The sequence below is a fragment of the Drosophila teissieri genome, chromosome X (assembly GCF_016746235.2).
Source record: "Drosophila teissieri strain GT53w chromosome X, Prin_Dtei_1.1, whole genome shotgun sequence".
NCBI lineage: Eukaryota > Metazoa > Arthropoda > Insecta > Diptera > Drosophilidae > Drosophila > Drosophila teissieri.
This window is the reverse complement of record NC_053034.1, coordinates 21,598,641-21,617,563: the sequence shown is the minus strand read 5'-3', so window position 1 is coordinate 21,617,563 and position 18,923 is coordinate 21,598,641.

Genomic DNA, 18,923 nt, shown 5'->3' with positions numbered 1-18,923 from the left:
CCAGCAGAGGATCTTTCACAGCCCCATCAGCGAAGAGGCACTTCAACCCAAAAACGCTCCAGCGGGACGCGTTCCTGAGGGAATTTGGGAGCCCCGACATCGGTAAGAACGCAGCGGCAAGCGCAATCAGCCTGACTAGAGCAGTCGAGAGGGCATACATAGCAAGCATGAGGGTGTCAAGGAGCCACCACCGCCACCGGGAACCAGTCTATTGGTGGACCGACGAGATCGCGGAGGCTCGCAGAACCTGCCTTCGGGCAAGACGGCGGCAGCAAAGGGAGCACGGCCACCCCAACAACGAGATTCTGAGGCAAGAATACGCTGACAATCGAAGGGCCTTAAAGAGACTCATCAAGCAGTCGAAGAGGAGATGCTTCTTTGAGCTGTGCGACTCAGCCGAGCAGGACCCTTGGGGTTCAGCTTATAAAATAGTGGTAAAAAAGTTAAGCCAGGCAAAACTACTAAAAACAGGCGACATGGGCAAGGCTTTCGAGCGCTGCATCAGCCTCAGACTGCACGAGGCCATCTCCGCGGCAGGGGACCTCTCGGAAATGCAGTTCGGCTTTAGGAAGGCGAGATCGACAGTGGACGCTATAGCAGCGGTCAAGGAGATCGCCTCGAAGGCAATTGAAGGCACAAGATGGCACGGAGGCAGCAAGGAGTACTGCTTGGTAGTAACATTGGATATTAGAAATGCGTTCAACACAGCGAGATGGGGCGTCACCATAAGAGCATTACAGCACCTAGGGCTACCGGACGCTCTGGTGGGCATAGTCAAGGCCTACTTCAGCGACAGAGTGCTACTGTACGACACAGACGGAGGCACACTTGAGCACAGGGTGACCTGCGGGGTCCCCCAAGGTTCGGTACTCGGGCCGCTGCTGTGGAACGCAATGTACGATGGTGTGCTACGGCTGCCACTACCAGGGAGAACCAAAGTGATTGGCTTCGCTGACGATATTGCCGTGGTAATCGTAGCAAAAACCGTTAAAGAAGCCGGGAGCCTCGCGAATGCAGCAATCGGCATCATAGTGGAGTGGCTCTTAGCGGTCGGCCTGGACATTGCTCACCACAAAACGGAGACAACAGGATCCTAGCTAGGGAAAAATGAGCGCATCCTGGCCCTGCGAAGCATAGCCTCGCGGTAGTACCGCAGGGACTCCAGGATTTCTCGCACCACACAACACCTTACACCTCACACCATCACACACACATCGAGTCGCTATAAAGGAGCGCGTAAACAATATAAAAACAGAAGGAGGAATTTTTGCAATCGGACTGACTCTGCAACTTTTTGTTGTAGGTCAGCTGTTAAATCAGCTGTTGGTGCTGCCAATCTATTGCAGTTGGCGATCAGGTCCGAGCGGCGTTGCCAGACAAACGGCGCTACCAGATCTGCATTGGAGATCGGATGGGGCGCGCAACCAGTTAAATTCAAATTCGAATCTGTTTTTAGAGCGGACGCTTTCTGAAAAGGGAGTCGGCAAGACCGAAAATCAACCTCTCACCCTTGCGGTGCCTAAGTAGATGCTCTGGTGTCCGAGAAGAGGCGGAATAACCATCAGCAGTCAACGCCAATGTCGACAATGTCTCCAACCAAAATAGGTATCATGGTGCAAGAAGTTGAAACCGTGCAGGCGACGGCGTTTGGAGGGCAAGTTGGCTCAACAACAACAGCTCCTGTTGTGGAGGACACTTTGGCCTCTCCAAAACCATGCCAAAAGAAAATTGCTGACCTAATCAGCGTACCGATGCAAAAAATAGCGGTAAAATCCCCGACTGGCTCGCCAATCCGTCCTGCAGACCAATCGGATTTTAAAAACGAAGACCTGCGGAGCTTACTGGGCTTGATGAACTTCAGCATAAACTCGCTCCTGACTGCATTTGAAACGCATCGTCACGTAACGAAAGAGTCCAAAGGTGTAATCGCAGAGCTGGCTGCAATAAACACTAGAGCGATCCAGCTTCAGGAGGGTGCTGGTGAGGAGGAGGCCTCCTTCCGAAACACCGCCACCCAGACGGAGGCGCGGCAGGCAAAAGACCGCAAAGCGACGGCGCCGAAAAATGCGTTAGTGAAGCCACATTCACATCCAGTGATACCATCCGAGCCCACCATTACGAAGGAGCCAAAGCCAGCCAGCTACGCGACCGTTGCCAAGGACGCGAGTACAAGGGAGGTGTGGACTAAGGTGATGCCAAAGCGTTTGCGCAAGAGGCCAGAGGCCATTATACTTTAAAAAACTGGCGAAGCTTCGTACGCTGAAAGCCGATCCCAACCTAAGCGACTTTGGAAAACAGGTTAAAAAGATCCGAAGGACCCAAAAGGGCGAGCTACTGCTCGAAGTAGAGGGCAAAGCCTCTGCCATCGTCCCGGCTTTCAGAGGAATTATTGAGGAGACCCTCAAAGAAATGGCTGCGGTACGCACGGGGGCGCAGAGAATGGCGCTAATATGCAGTGGAATGGATGAGGCAACAACAGAGGTGGAACTCCAAAGTAGTCTCGCCTCCCAATACCAAGGCATACATGTAAGCCAGAAGATGTTAGAGGGTGGCGCAAAATGAGGGATGGAATTCAGTCGGCAACAGTGACGTTATGCACGAACGATGCAATGTTCTTAAACGGGGTTCGGTGCTTCAGGTGCCTAGAATTTGGCCACCGGTCTTACACCTGCAACTCAGACGATCACCCGCACACGTGCGTCCGCGGCAATACCAGGCGGAGAGCAGAGACGTCTGGACAATCGAATTCCGTTGTAAACTAAGCACAAATAAAGACCCAAGAAACAAAAACTGCAAGTGTCATTACTGGTAACCGGGTGATCACGTTATATTATAAATTTGGTGGGACGAACGCACAAATCTACTGAGCTAGCCGCACGTATTCCGTAGCAAGCAGACCAAACAAATCAGTTCGTTACATCTGGCGCACAAATAACGTGATTATCCCGGCAGTAAACACAAATAAAGCAGTATGGGTAGAAGTTGGATCTACCGCCTCAAAAAGGAAGATTTCGCATATGTCGCACAGAGGTTGCGCATATCGCTGTCCGGAAGGACAGAGGACATGCGAAAGGCCCTAGCGGAGTACTACGCAGAGACAGAAAACGACCCGAAGCTTGCAGCAGTCTGGACAGAATTGGAGGCAGCATATCCAGACAGACCAGGACCAAGCGTAAAGCTTACGAACCCCGAGGGTGAAGATTTAATCGCCAGCCTGAACATGGAGGAGATGTTGCGAGAAGGTCAACGGAGAGAGACGAGCAGGGAAAGGAGGCCAAGTCCAGAAAGACCCAGGCCCAGCCAGCCGGACTACGAAAAAGTAGCGAAACAAGTAAGAGAATGGTCTTTTCGCTTCGACGGAGAAGAAAAACCTCTCGAATTCCTGGAGCAGGTGGAATGGTCCGCAAACACTTACGGTTTGGACCTAAACATGATTCCCCGAGCCATGCCGGAATTAATGCAGGGAAAGGCTCTGAAATGGTACATTTCAAACAACAAACACTGGAGGACGTGGGCCGAATTTATAGATAGCTTCCAAACGTATTTCCTGCCCAGGGGATACTTCACAAAACTCGCGGACAAAGTGAAACAAAGGAAGCAAGGGTTTAGGGAAGCATTTAAGGACTACATGGTCGAGATGCAGACCCTGAAAAGACCCCTTGGGTATGGGAAAAAGGAAACGCTGGAGCTCATTAAGGAGAACTGCACGCCAGACCTCCGAATAGCGTTGATATCCTACCACGTGGACGACCTAGAGGCACTAATGATCCTGGCAGATGAGGACGAGGAATTGCACAGGGAACGCGAAGCCTTCGCGGAAGAGCATAAATTCAGGTACGCATACCCGGGAACAGTGGGCGCAATATACCCCGGTCCAGTCCAGGCGACAAAACATGACCCTATGGAGGCCACCAGTCACCACCCAGAGACACACTGGAACGACGCCTGGGGGCAACTCGAATCAGAACCCAACCCATATTGCCAATCCGCAGGAAGCGTGTCGGAGGTGCGGTGGACACGACCATTGGGCAAGATGCTGCCGAAAACAGAGGCTGTTGTTCTGTTGGATGTGCGGAAAAATAGGAATCCGAAGCACTGAATGCTGTCAGAGAGCGGGAAATGGCCAGCGATCCCAGCCGCAGAGAGACGAGCCGGGGTCGCAAGATCCCGCCTCTCCAAACCAACCGGAAAACTAATCGAGGGGACACGTACAAGGCCACGATCGACACCGGGGCAACAGCAAGCTTCATAAGCGAAGAGCTGGCGGACAAGCTGGCTGCCCGTGGAGCGATTATAAGGATACGACGGCAGGTTAGGTTGGCAGATGGAAGGTGAGGCGAAATCCACGCAATGCTCGAAATAGGAGTGGAGTTCGGCAACAGGCGACTCAGCATGAGCCTGCTGATATTACCAGGAATAGTGGATGCGTTGGTGCTGGGGTGCGCCGGTCATGAAATCCGGATACCGGCCAGAGGCAGACACAACGGGTGGCTCGAGGACACAAGGATGGCGAAGAAGATGACATAAATAAATTTCTGGAAGCAGAGCTGGCGGAGTTTCACTCCATGACCGGAACATCTAGTATAGCCAAGCACACGATAACCATGAAGGATGATAAACCAATTAAGCAGAGATACTACCCCAAGAATCCAAAGATTCAAGGGGTGATCAATGCAAAAGTGGATGAACTTCTGGAGAAAGGAATGATAGAGCATTCAAGGAGCCCGTACAGCGCACCCATAGTCATGGTAAAGAAGAAAATGGGGACTATGCGTGGACTTTAGGCAGATAAACGCGATAATTCATAAAAGATGCCTACCCGATGCCACGGATAAACTACATCCTCGACCAACTAAGGGAGGCGCGCTTCATTAGCAGCCTGGACCTCAAAGATGGGTATTGGCAAATACCGTTGGAAGAGTCAAGCCGAGACTTCACGGCTTTCACGGTCCCAGGGAAAGGGCTGTTCCAAGGGAGAGTGATGCCGTTTGGGTTACACTCCGCGTCGGCCACGTTTCAACGAGCCCTGGATCAGGTGATTGGACCGGAAATGTCGCCACATGCTTTTGCGTATCAAGGTGACATCATCGTGATTGGCCGCACTCTAGAGGAACACACAAGAAACCTCAGGGAAGTGTTCCGTCGGTTGATGAGCGCGAACCTAAGAATTAACCCAGAGAAATGCCAGTTCTTCAAGCAAGAACTGCTGTACCTAGGGCACCGCGTCACAAGCCAAGGGATAGGCACGGACCCAGAGAAGGTAGCGGCCATAGCCCAGCTAGAACCACCGTCATCGGTCCGCGAGCTGACACCAGAAGGCAGAACGGAAAGGAGGTAGAGAGGGATCGTCACCGACGTAGGCCGCCGTGGGACATAACGGTAAAGGTCTAAAAGGGAGAGGCGAAACCGAGGTGTAATGGAGAGTTGAACAAAGGGCTCGAGTCACAAGAAGTTCGACAATCAAGATGAGCGCAGCAGTAGAGATGCACCGCACAAGGAGGCTGGTCACTATGGGTCAGAGTCTCGAAGGGCCCGCCGACGGTCGGGAAGTAGGCGTTTGCTAACCCTTGGCCCACCCAAGCTCCGAGGCGTGGTGCCGAGGACGATCGGGGAGAAGACCCGGAGCCAGTGGTCACGTCGGACGAGAGCGAGCTGGAGTGGAAGGAAGACCCGGCGGCTTAAGAGGGCCAGGAGCGGAGCCGCTAACCGAATCCTTCCGGGGACCGCACCGGTGTTCGAGGAGGCGAGGCGGAACCCTAGAGGAAGCGGGGAGACGTCGGCAGTCATGGCGAACGCCATCGTTAAGATGCGGAGGCTGGAGGCCGACCGAGTGGTGGCAATAGGAGCCCCGCAACCTGAACGGATGGCAGCCCGGGAGGAGTACGAGGCCGCCAAGGCAACGCGCGTCCGCATGCAGCAGCGGGCAGTCATGGCGGCCATGCACAAAGTACTGCAGAGGTCAAGGTCCAAGGAGGAGGAGGAGGAGAGAAGGTGGCTCCAGGAGCTCAAGAAGGCGAAGGAGGAGGAGTGCGCGGCATGGGAGCTGGTCGCCTGGCACGAGGAGGGAGTAGCCGATGGCAAAGAAAGAGAGGTACCCGCCACCCCGCGGTACATACATACATTCGGAGGAGGAAAAGACCCCGGAGCCGTCCTCACCCCCGTCACCCATTGCGACGGCGAGGATCCCGCCTACACCCCGGTCACGGCACTGGCCACCCAGCCCCCCACCCTACCCGGTGCCGACCGCCCGTACACCCACCCACCCGGAAACCCGGACCCCATGGAAGACAGGGACCCTCCGACCCCGCACGCCCGGATGTCGCACCAGGTGCGGGTTCGCCGAAGGAGGCAAACGATGGCGGCAACAGGTCGTCACTTGGACATGGCCGGTTGGCCCAGAGGTGCCCAAGGAAGAGGAGGCGCCGGTCCATGGCGGTTGGGCTCCGCCAACTCCGGATACTGCGGCCGAGCTGGAGAAGGGGCCATGGGTATGGCCATCACCCAAGGACCGGACTCCAGCGTCAGTCATCCGCTCCAGCGGTGGGTGTCCTGACATCCCGGCCGTCCTGGGTGCGGACGGCATCGACGTCGGAGGTCCTACGATGGGCTCCGATTCCGGAGGCGAAATGGCCCGCGGGAATCAAGGATGAGCCGGTGATCCGGGACGCCAAGCGCCGAGGTAGCCGCCAGTGCGTGGTCCTGCACCGCGGGAGCGAAAGGTTCCGAGTAAGAGTAGCGGCGACAGGGATCCGTTTATTTGGGTTGGTGAGCGATGATCGGGTAGCTGATCACGCCCGGAATTAAAAATAATAAAAGAAAAAAAAAGAAGAAAACGCAAACACAGAACCTAGCACATTATTTAAAAAAAAAGGACGGATCACATGAACGCGCACAAAACATGGAATATATACGAATCAGAGATCGGCACCGGTGCCTGATTTGAGCACTACAAGTATACTCGCATAAAAAGCGGTGGCGCTGTTACTAATACCGCATAATATGCGGTTGCGGAGTTTTACAACCGTGTGGGAACACAGACAATACACAAAAATATGCGACGGAATAAGACACACTCAAAAATGTACTCTGTCTCTTGGGTCTATTTTTCGTTCTGTAAGTCGCACACCGCGTAGCAGAATAGCCTTTTTTAAGCCCGGTGCATTGGTTTTGTAATATTTCTATTTACTGACTTTATTACTCGAGAGTCTTCAGTCGTTGCGGATGTAGCAGAATGTCGGACCACGCATTTATCGCCGAGCAAATTGCAAGTGGCTTTTACTCCATGGAGCCCAAGCGCAAGGGAAAGAGTTTCGTCTGGAATGTTTTAAGCGGTATTATTAAGGATGATGGATCAACTATAAACGACTTGGTTTACTGCCGCTCATGTCGAAAAATCCTAAAATGTGTTGGCAATCAAACTTTAAATTTAAACAGGTAAATCTTTTAAGCAACCAACTGCCCTGCGGATTGTGTCTACTCCAGACAAAAAGGAGGCGTTGAATGCACTTTCGAAGTGGATTGTGGAGGACTGCCGCCCGTTTTCGGCTGTGACTGGATCCGGATTTAAGTCAATGGTCCAATTTTTTATGAAAATTGGCTCTACCTATGGAGAACTAGTGGACATCGACGACCTGATTCCAGACCCTACAAGTATCGCTCGTAAATGCCAAAAAGAAGCTGAAGAGAAAAAGGCAGATCTTAGCACTGAGTTGAAGGAAGTTGTAAGTCGAGGGGGAGCATCACTGACTATGGATTTGTGGACCGACAATTATATAAAGCGAACATTCCTTGGAGTAACGATGCATTTCGAAAAGGATTTTCAAATGGTAAGCCTAATCTTGGGTCTTAAATCGATGGATTTCCAAAGATCAACTGCAGCAAATGTACGCGAGAAGTTAAAGTCCCTTCTGAACGAGTTCGACATAAAAAAAAAGGAAAACATTAAATTTGTAACAGACAGGGGAACTAATATAATTAAATCATTAGAATCTAACACGCGCCTCAATTGCAGCAGCCATTAATTTGCTAATGTGCTAAATAAATCCTTTGAAGAAACAGTTGAACTGGCTGACGTGTTACTTGTTTGCAAAAAAGTTGTCAAGTACTTTAAAATAGCAAATTGGCAACACAAGCTAGTAACATCATTAAAAAATACTTGCCAAACGCGGTGGAACTCGAATTATACTATGTGCAAATCTATTTTTGATAATTGGCCCGAAATTAATAATATATTAACGGAAAGCAATGAAAACCATAGACTGCAGCAAATAAACATAACTACGTTAAATGTGATAGTTGAGCTCTGTAAAAATTTTGAAATTATATTCAATGAAATGCAAACTTGCAGTTCAGCATCAATTTGCTTTGTTATTCCATCAATTTTCAAAGTTAAAAAATTATGCGAAGGAAATATTTTAGATACGGGTCCAATTTCAATCTTAAAAGAAAAAATTACTCATTATGTTAGTGAAATATGGGAAAAAAACTTGCCCATATATCATAAAGTTGCCTTTTTCTTGTATCCACCAGCTATAAATATCCAAGAAAATGATACATATGAAATTAAGAATTTTATTTTAACCAAAATGGAAGAACTAAATTTTAGCTACTTTTCACAACAAACGCCTACAACTAGCGACAGCCCCATAGCTCCAAGTCCACATAGCCCGGCCATATCCTCATCAAAAAATTCCGATACAGATTCTCCTATACTTAAAAATAAATTCTTTTTTTCCGATATGCTGAAAAATTCCTCTTCAAACTTGCTCAGCCTTACCGCTTATGATGAAATTGAAAAATACTGCAATGAAAAAGTCTTACCTAAAATTACTTCTGTTGTCAGCATTTGCGTTGTCACCATGTGCTTAGGGAAGGGGGCGCCTCGATCACAAGGCGGTTGATCGGCACTCGATAGTGTCAATCGATGGGCAGAAATATCGGAATTAGCAGCACATGACGGGTCACACTACGGAAATACCATGGTCACCAAGTGGCAACGCCGCCCCAACGGGAATTATCGGGATCTATCGGTAACAATCGATCAACGGCGAATGGTGTGACCAGATGAGGAGAAGACGAAAATGTGGAATGCGGGAAGAAGAGCGTAGAACGAAGAAGCGTCACGGAAGTACGAATGGGCGGCAAAATTTGAAATTAGGAACGAGGAATATACTCAAAGGAGATCGGTGTGGAACTCGAGACGGAGCTGTAAGCGTCGACGGAATCCCAAGAGTGTTCCGCGGTAACCGCAAGGCCGGATTTTAAACTTTCCCGAAGAAAGGGGGAGATTCGAGGAGTTAAATCTCCGCACAAATGCGAATAGTGATCGCATGAGGAGGGCCTGCCGTTGCCAGTTACGCAACAAGTCAACCCGTTGTAACGGCAGTGCGGAACGGGAGAAAGCGTGTTTGGAGACTCTGAACTGGAGAAAGAGAGTTCGGAGACTCTGAGAGAAGAGAGTTGGGAGACTCTAAAACTGGAGAAAGAGAGTTTGGAGACTCAGAGCCCGGAGAATGAAAGTTTGGAGACTCTGAGCCTGAAGTCAGAAGGTTTGAGGAAGAGTACATGATACATGCACGTACACGGTACATGCTCGACTTTGACCGGGCCAACGGTAAAACCGTGGACTTTGGGATCCGGAGACTGGAGAAGGCCTGTAGAGAGAAGGCCTATAAAACCGGGACTGGCAGTCCCGGTGAGCATGTCAAGGACCGGAGATGGAGCGGAGGTTTTTGTTTAGTACGTAGGCATAACTCTACTTGGAGGGTTATGAATCGTGCATGCCATCTACGGTCGGTAGAAGGTATCTTTAGAAGATTTCATTTTCCTGCCGTATATATAATAATAACAAAAAAACACCCCGCACCCCGCGAAAAAATCCACAAAAAAATCCACTCACAATAGTTTAAAAAATCGCGCGAAAAATAAAGTCTTATTAAAATTGCGCCGAATAAAAATATTGTTTTAAAAATATTGCGCTTATGGGGGTCGTCTACCTTCGCGGTTTGAAAAAATCGATTTTTTTTTTTCATATTTCTGGCGAAGACCACATACCAGGTTGCGAGGATGACGGCCTTGTTGGAGGTTTTCGTGAAGGGGAAGGCGAAGAATGTGGCTGTGTAAGTGGCGTTCCCAGTCACATCGGAAGAAGACCTGGTGGCTTTAGAGCTGAACATAAGCTCAGGGTCCCAAAAACGCTACGTAAGTAAAGTATATATGGTCTAAGTGATCGTAAAATTCATTCTGTGTTTTTATTTTTTTCTTTCAGATGGAAGCAATAACAAAAATTTTAAAGAGCAACCATTTGTCCAAGGCAATAAAGGGCGTTTTGTCAAAAACGCTCTTGTGCGCCCACAGCATAGACGGCCGAAACGGGAAAAAGTCCTTAAAAGCATTTCCCAAATTCTTTTTCGTTCTGATTGGTATGTATGTATATTTGTTATTTTGCTATAATATATTAATATTATTATTAAAATACCTTTCCTTACAGATAGCATAAGCACATTAGAAGGCCAGCAGCCAGCAGAGAAGGCCTTGGCCCACGCACTGTCATGTGTAAAAAAACATGCTAACAAAAAAGGAAAAAAATAGTATAATAAAAGAAAAAATAAAAGTTACCGTTTAAATACATTTTTTACTTTTTTGGAAGATTTTTCTGGATTTACAGGTATATTCCTAAGGAGTGGCGTTAGAGTGGGCGTGGCCACATGAATCGACAAACTTGCGATGCGTATATGTCCCTGAAGTCTGAATGCTTAATCTCAACATTCTAGCTTTTGCAGTTCCTGAGATCAGGACGTTCATACGGACAGACGGACAGACCAAAGACATTATAGTAACTAATGTTTTGGTAGGTGCCAACGAAAAGAATCGAACTTAAATTAGGAAATACAAACTTTTCATGGCGCGTGGCCTTGTTTTTAGGGTGCGTTGACCAGAATTTAAGGCAAACTTTTCTTTAAAATATAATTTTTTTAGGGCGATTTTCTAATATGCAGAAAATGTTTCTATTAGTGCACGGTCTGGTAACATTAACTGATTTCTTAGTTGGCTCGGATGTTTCACCATAAAGTAGAATACTGTTTTATTTAATCTTTTCTTTTGCACTGCACTTGGTTTATCTTTATTATGTTCAAGAGACGTCCGATCGGTTGAGTTGTCACAGAAAGAAGGGAAAAGGAAACACGCAAACATTACTAAAGTGTTACCAAATTTATAAATATTGTGTTGCGATATATATTGATATTATTTATAGGATTTTTTAATATCGATACTTTAACACTTCAATTCAAAATTAAATTTTATATACAATTTGGCAAAAACATTGAAAATGAGGTTAACATATAATTTTATTTATCTTTGCAGCTGCAAACCCCCGCTAGAAGGGCGGCAGCTCTGAGTCTCCGGAGGCCTAAGGCTCATGAACCGATCCTTGGCCGCCGAACTTTTTCAGCCGGAAGAACCGTGCAACTTGCATCATTTCAAATCGGGACGGCGGTGCAGGTAGGTAGGTGGTGAAATATCCCTCGCAGTGGTCATTTTGTGGTAACTTCTACCACTTCCGCGGCAGTTATTCGCAGTTTGAAACCGAACTGATTTCAATTTCAGGGACACTCCACCAGTCATCAAAGAGTGGAATTTAGAAAGTGATTCCCGCGCAGCCGATATTGGTGGAGTCTGCCTGGATTGGGGCAGGGAACTCATCGCTAGAGAAGGCAGCTCGTCGATGGTCCCCGAGCGTTGCCATGAGCGCCTTGTCTTGTGGCCGTTTCGCCGGGACTCGGCCAACTTGGAGCCGCCGGGCCAGAATTTGTTGCCGAGGGCCGCGCTACAATTGAGACCATGGAAATGGTCGCGAATTTTGATTTGCTTTTTTAGTTCCTGGAATCGAGGCGTTAATACGGAAAGACAGACATGGCCAGATCTCTATTGATCCTGATGAAAAAAGTTAACAAAAGAGAACGCTCGATTATCAGATCCCGTTACTCAGCTATTTTGTGCGAACAAATCCACAATCTTTTTGGCATGTCGATAAAAATTTGCAAAAAATATAATAAAATTTAAAAAATTCAAAAAATCAAAGAGTGGGGGTTATGGGCGTTAGAGTAGATTTAAAAAAGTCATAAAACAAAATAAAGCAAATGTCAGTGACTCACAGCTTATTTATTGCAGTGGGAAAATAGCTGTAACTAAGCATATACCTATAACTATTGCTGCGAAATTAAAAAATATTACTATAAGTATAAACATGTTTAATAAAAAAAGAAAATATTTTTAATCATAAAAATAATACTAATATTCAACAAAACCAAAATTTTTCAGTCTTTTTTAATGCCACAGAATATTTTGTACATTTCGTTGCGCTTTAAAGCTAGTATTTAAAACGCTTTCCCATGAAGAAACTAATGTTTAAGTGGATTCTACCGGAATTTTCCCCCACTTTTCTAGGACAGCACATTTAAATTAGTTTTTCTTGGAAATCTTTTCTTATGGTAATGTCCAAAATTTCCCAGAAATTTTCAATCACATTCAAGTCTGGGGACTGTGCATATTGAAAATGTTAAAATTACAAATATTTTCTCCAGTTTTACGAGAAAAACAACCATTTATTCAATGTTAGCGAACTGCACATAATAAGCTAAGGCATAAAAAACTCAGTTTTTGGCCTTTTTTAACTTTTTGTATTAAAAAACCATTAAAAATTGATTTCTTAGTATCTGAAATATAGGAATTCAGTGTTTAAATACCTTCTTTACATTTTTTTCGAAATTTTCAAAAGCACACCAACAGTGGCGATTCAAACTTCTATTTATGATCTTCACAAAATAAGCTGCGAACCACTGTAAATTTTATATACTATTTATATTTTGCATTGAAAAAGAATGTTTACAGGAGGATTTCTACTAATTGATACTTCTAATCAGAGCTCGCAAATAACAGTTGACCGTTTCTTGCAGTCACCAAATAACTGTTTTTTGCGCACCACTTGTGCAAAAAATCAGACAAGAACCGTTCACCAGTGTCTCTTGAACGAATGGTCTGTGCTCAACCAAAAACCAATTTCGTGTTTCCCTTTTGCTCTGCTTATTCGCTGATCGTTTTGCAACGAGCGAAGAAAATAAAAGTCTTTTGCATTTGCATTTGTGTATGTATATGCGAATTATCAGTCAATTTGTAAGTCACACGTGCTTGTGGATTCGGTGCGTTTGGAGTGTTTTAATTTTTGTGCCAAAAATGGGTCGCGAACAAAACAAAAAAGTTAGCAGGCTCTCACGCAACAAATTCAAAACGGCATTTAATTGCAAAACATGCGGAAGTCTTTAATGAATTCGAGATTGACGACGAAAGTCAACAAAATATAAAAAAACGAAAAATTTCATATGAAACCAGTGAAGAATCAATCGTCTCTTCGATTATAAAGATTGTGACCACCGATGGAAAGCCTCTTTTATTTCTGGACAGCGAAGGATTTCGACAGATATTAAACCCAATTTATAACGCGCTTTCGATGAACCCCTTAACTTCTCGAAATGTTATGGAATATGTGACTGTTAAAGAGCAGACCATTAAAGAAAATATAAGTGCGCTTGTTAAGGGAAAGCTTGTATCTCTGAAAATAGATGTTGCTGGATAATGGATAAGGCTACTTTGGGAGTGAATTTACAAATGATACAATCTAATATGTCTAAAGCTGAGATCGTCAACAAGACTTTCGGCATGATACAGCTTCGGCATTCGCACACTGGAATGTACATTAAGGAAAAAGTTATTGAGATCATAAATGACTACGGAATAACCCTAGATCAAATCTTCAGGTAAAATTTGAATTGCAAAATCTGTTTTAAATTACTGTTATTGAAAACTTAAAACTATAATCACAGCATTACATCGGATAATCGAAAAAACATGACAAAAGTCATTCAAATTTTAAATGATGATTCGGAGTCTCTTCTTGGCGATGACACACACGATGACATTAACGCGAATTTTTCATAATATGGATGGAGCTTAAGCTAAAGTGCGAGAACAGCCCAAATTATATTAAAAAAATTACTAGGACAGATGAAAATTCGAGAATGTAAGTTACTTGAAAATGATGCGATGTTAACTGGAATCTACATTGATCCACGCGTCAATTGCATCTTAAATGACCAGCAAAAATGCCTAGCAAAGCAAAATCTAAAAAAAATAGCATATCGTTTATTTGAGCTAAAACAAGTAAGGCTAAGTGTGTTTGAAGTTAAGGTCCTGTTTTATTGTTGTTAATTGCTGTTAAATGTTTTAACAAAGTATATTGTCTATGTAAAAAACTCACAATTGTTCTAAACTAACATTGTGAAAAATATGTTCAAATTTAGTTTTTATTTAAGGTGCATTCCCCACCACAATGTGCGCCATCATGCGAGGGTTATATCCAAGACCAGAAGAAGGAGCTGACATCTGACGGTGGTGAATGTGCTGACAAAGAAGAGGCTCTGTTTTCCGCCTATTTGGGTGGCGTACAACAGACAATATCCGAAACTAAAGAAGAGCCTGCATCTAAAAAACTGGTCCAGATCTATGCTGACATAGAAAATTTCGACCTTATGTATGGACGTTTGCCACTTAATGCGAACATTTTGCAGTATTTTACTGATATTAAGCTGCAGTCGCCACACCTGAATGCGCTCGCACACGTTGTACTGGCTACACCGACTCGGGTGTCTATTGAGAGGGCCTTTTCAGCGCTTCATTACATTTTAAGCGAGCGACAAAGCTCTTTAAGTGCAGAAAATGTTAATTCGCTACTAGTTGTAAAGCTTAATACTGAATAAGTAATAAATCTAATGTTAACATCTAATAAATATGTTAAAATTTTTGCTAAACTTTGTTTAAAAGGTACTGAAGACAAAAGACCGTTTACGATGAGTCTTTCGTTTTTTCGCTCTTCTGCTGACCCTCAACGAGCGAGCGTTCAGTTGGCTCGCTCTCTCTGAGTTGTTGTTGAGTGAGCATAACAAGAATCACGCGACTGAGAACAATTGACCGAAAACCAAAACAAAGAGAAACGAAAAGTTCTGTTCAGAGCGAGAGCACACGCGCATCGTCTTTTTCGGTTGTGTTCGAGTGCAGACCGCAAAACGAACAAGAGAGAACGCTATAGTCGAGTTCCCCGACTATCTGATACCCGTTACTCAGTTAGTGGAAGTGCGAAGGAGAGTCTTCAGCACTGACAGTTTTTGGCGGTTTGTGGGCGTGGCAAAAAGTTTTTTGGCAAATCGTTAAAAATTTACAAGACTAATACAAAAATGAAAAAATATCAAAACATTTTTTAAAAGTGTGGGCGTGGCAGTTTTGGGCGGTTTGTGGGCGTGGCAACATGAATCGACAAACTTGCGCTGCGTCTATGTCTCTGAAGTCTGTATGCTTAGTCTCAACTTTCCACCTTTTGTAGTTCCTGAGATCTCGACGTTCATACGGACAGACAGACGGACATGGCCATATCGACTCGGCTATTGATCCTGATCAAGAATATATATACTTCTGCCTCTTACATACTTGCAACGAATCTAGTATACCCTTTTACTCTACGAGTAACGGGTATAACAACGGTTGACAGTTATTTGCGAGCTATGCTTCTAATGATACTCCTGTGATTTTGGGCTGAGTAATAGTTTTAGTTAAGAATTATGTAATTTATTATGTTTATTTACACGTTGTTGGCGATAGAGATGTAACGAACTATATTTAGGGATAACATTTATGAGATGACAATATACGCGATATATTAAGGTATACGAATTGTGAATGTGCTGCCCATTGTATTTCCAATAAATACAAATGAATTGCGCAGAAATTACAAATACTACATCCAAATAGAACCGAGACGAAATCAATTTCAATGTCACGAAGACGTGAGGGGAAAGCTGAAAAAATGAGGGAGTGAATATTGAGAGCAAAATCTCTCTTAAAGTTATCGGAAAGCTATCGGTTTTAGCTTCGTCTCCTTCTGGATTAAAATATTACTTTCCCCTAGTTGGTTTGGGAGTAAGCTAATACAAAAAAATATGCTGGTGCGAAAAGAAAAAATTACATTTGAAGCCGAGAAATTAAACGCCTTGCCTTTTAAAGTTGGGTTAACAAAAGCCCCTCCCCACCTGTAAGTAGGTATTGCTGGGCAATATTGAAAGAAAAGCAAGATATTTTCCTGAGGAATTCTAAAGGATGTCTCGAGGAACTCTTTGAGTTATTTCGAAAACAAATGCAGGGTAAGTCTTCGAAAATTCCACACGATTTTCTTGTTATTTGCTCTCGGGATTTTCTGGGGAATTGCATAGGAATTCCTTGGGATTACCCAGGGAATTTCCTGAGATTTTCTCTAGAATTATTGCCTCTGTCATTCCTAAAGTATTCTTTGAGAATTCCTCACGAAAGTAATTGTAAATTCTCCGTTTTAAAATACAGAAAAATCTTTCCAAATATCGTACTAAAATTGTTACATTTCATTATATTTTAATATTTTTAATTATTTTTTTTTCTGTAATTGCTTTTTTTTTTTTTGGCATTAGTTTTAACCCATGTCAATGCGTGTGCCCGGTCCTTTTCCAATGGCTGCCGGCATTTCAACAAACTAATACTATCTCTAAAAAAAAAATCAATTAATTGAGGTATCTGCAAAATTGTCAAAATCGGACTCGGCTATTGATCCTGATCAAGAATATATATATTTTATATGGTCTGAAACGCTTCTTTCTATCGGTTTCATACTTTTCAACCAGTCTAGTATAGCCTTTTAGGGGTACAGTAAACATACATATACTAGAAACGGTTTTTTTTTAATGTACCAAAACATTGTTTAATACCCTTCGACCAAAGACATTAGAATAACAAGATGCGCAACGGCCATACATTGGTTTTGCACTATGCAGCCACTTTTTTGGTGACGGCCAAAATTGCTCTCTTTTCGCTCGCCAAAAATTGAGAGCGTAAACTTGCTTGTGAGTAAAACTTGCTTGTGTGAGTAAAAACTATAAAGGAGATAGTGTGTATGTGTGCGTGCTTGTGCTAGAAGGCGATTTTCGGGCCGAAATCAATTTTGATCTAAGAAACAAATTTGATTAATGTTTTGGTCAATTTCGATTCGTAACTATTATGGTTTGAAAGAATTAGCTACCGTTTACATATTTATATTTATATTGATAATTAATAATATGTAATATATCTAATAATCGGTACCCAGGGAACACCACGGGGATCCCATTACAATTGTAATGGGGTCTTATATTTATATGACCTTCGAGTCTATTGAAACTATCAGATAGCACTGTAATCTCTAACACAAAATCTGTATCGATAGTACTTACTGCAGTCACTAAAAGTATCGAATAAAGATATCTCTCTTGTGTATATACTCAACAAAGTCAGACGTGTTTTTACTCAAGCGGAATAAACATCAAGAGAGTCGACTTGAAATGTTTAAATGTTCAACATTAAAACATTTCCATGTTCCCCAACTAAGCTAGTTTTCTAACTATTGCTTTTTATTATATATTGCCTCTTTTTTTAATTATATAATTTAATTTTTTAAGTCGTCAATTATTTGAATGTTTCTTTTTTTTCACTTATGAGATAAAATGCTGAGTTTAGATTGACTTTTTTGTCTATCAGCAATAACAGTCCACTTGCAATGTTTAAATAGCAAAACTTTTATAAGTTTTTTTAAAAGATCTATTTTATGCTCATAACATTCATTTTCTACATGAAACCATAATGAGAAATCACTACTCTCATTTGTGCACTTAATGCATTGGTCTACAATAAATTTTTGTATACACATTTGTTTTTTATTATTTTGAAAAATATTTTCAAAAACTTTAATGTGTATTTTACAAATATGAAAAAATAGATCAGATGGTGCCTTTAGTTTTCCAAAGTCCGATTCTGTCGAGTAGTTTTTCTCATGTATAAAAAGCTCTGATGGAGCTGTTAAATGCTCGGTTTCTTTTAAAATTACCGATCTGCATTTATCGCAACTTGATCCCTTTGCAATATATCCAACAAAATATCTACTCGAAGTTAATTCAATGGGTATATCATTGCACAAAAAATTATCTATATTTTGGTCAAAGTACCTCTCATTGCCTTCTACAATTTCAGAAAATGATACAGAGTATTCTTGCTGCTGTATTTCTTTTTTTCAATGCAAGGCTGATATATAATCGAATCGAACTCTATTGGCAACATCACATCATAATCTGATTCGCAATTTGAATTTTGGGAAAATTTAAAAATGTGTAAATAATATAAGCTTGGCAATTATTATATTAAACTCATTAACTGAAGGATTTCTGCAGTTAATACCTTTTGCTCGAACGCACGCAAATATATTTTCAAGGGGATCCTGGTTAACTCTACTTGTTAAAAAGAAAAAGTGGTCCGTGTGATCCCTAAATATATATTTGACGAGTCCAAATATATCTTCAGTAGTTTGGATCAAGCCATCAAGACAATATATATTATTCCCGTGATATTTTACGCTCTTTAGGTATTCCTGCATTTTCTTCAGTTTATGCCAAACAGTATTGTTTACTTGAAGTGCGCATTTCATGGGGTTTTTGTCAGTTAATACTCTGCTATTCAGGCAATCAAAGTAATCATTAACTTTTTGGACAAATGCAGCAGTAGAAGCTGCAACTTCGGGACTATTTCGATTAAATTGCTTGTTTTGGTTACTAGTTGGTTACAACTGTGTGACTAAGTGTCTGAGTTGCCAAACATCTCAAATCTAGTTGGATTAACGTGACTCTTTCGTAAACTTCTCGGATGACATCAAAGTCAACTCGTCCGTCAGGGGTTTCAAAATTAGCTTTTAGAAAATTATTTCTAATAGACTTGAAAAGATGCGGAATGTCATAAAACATATAATATTTCTTACTATTTAAGGT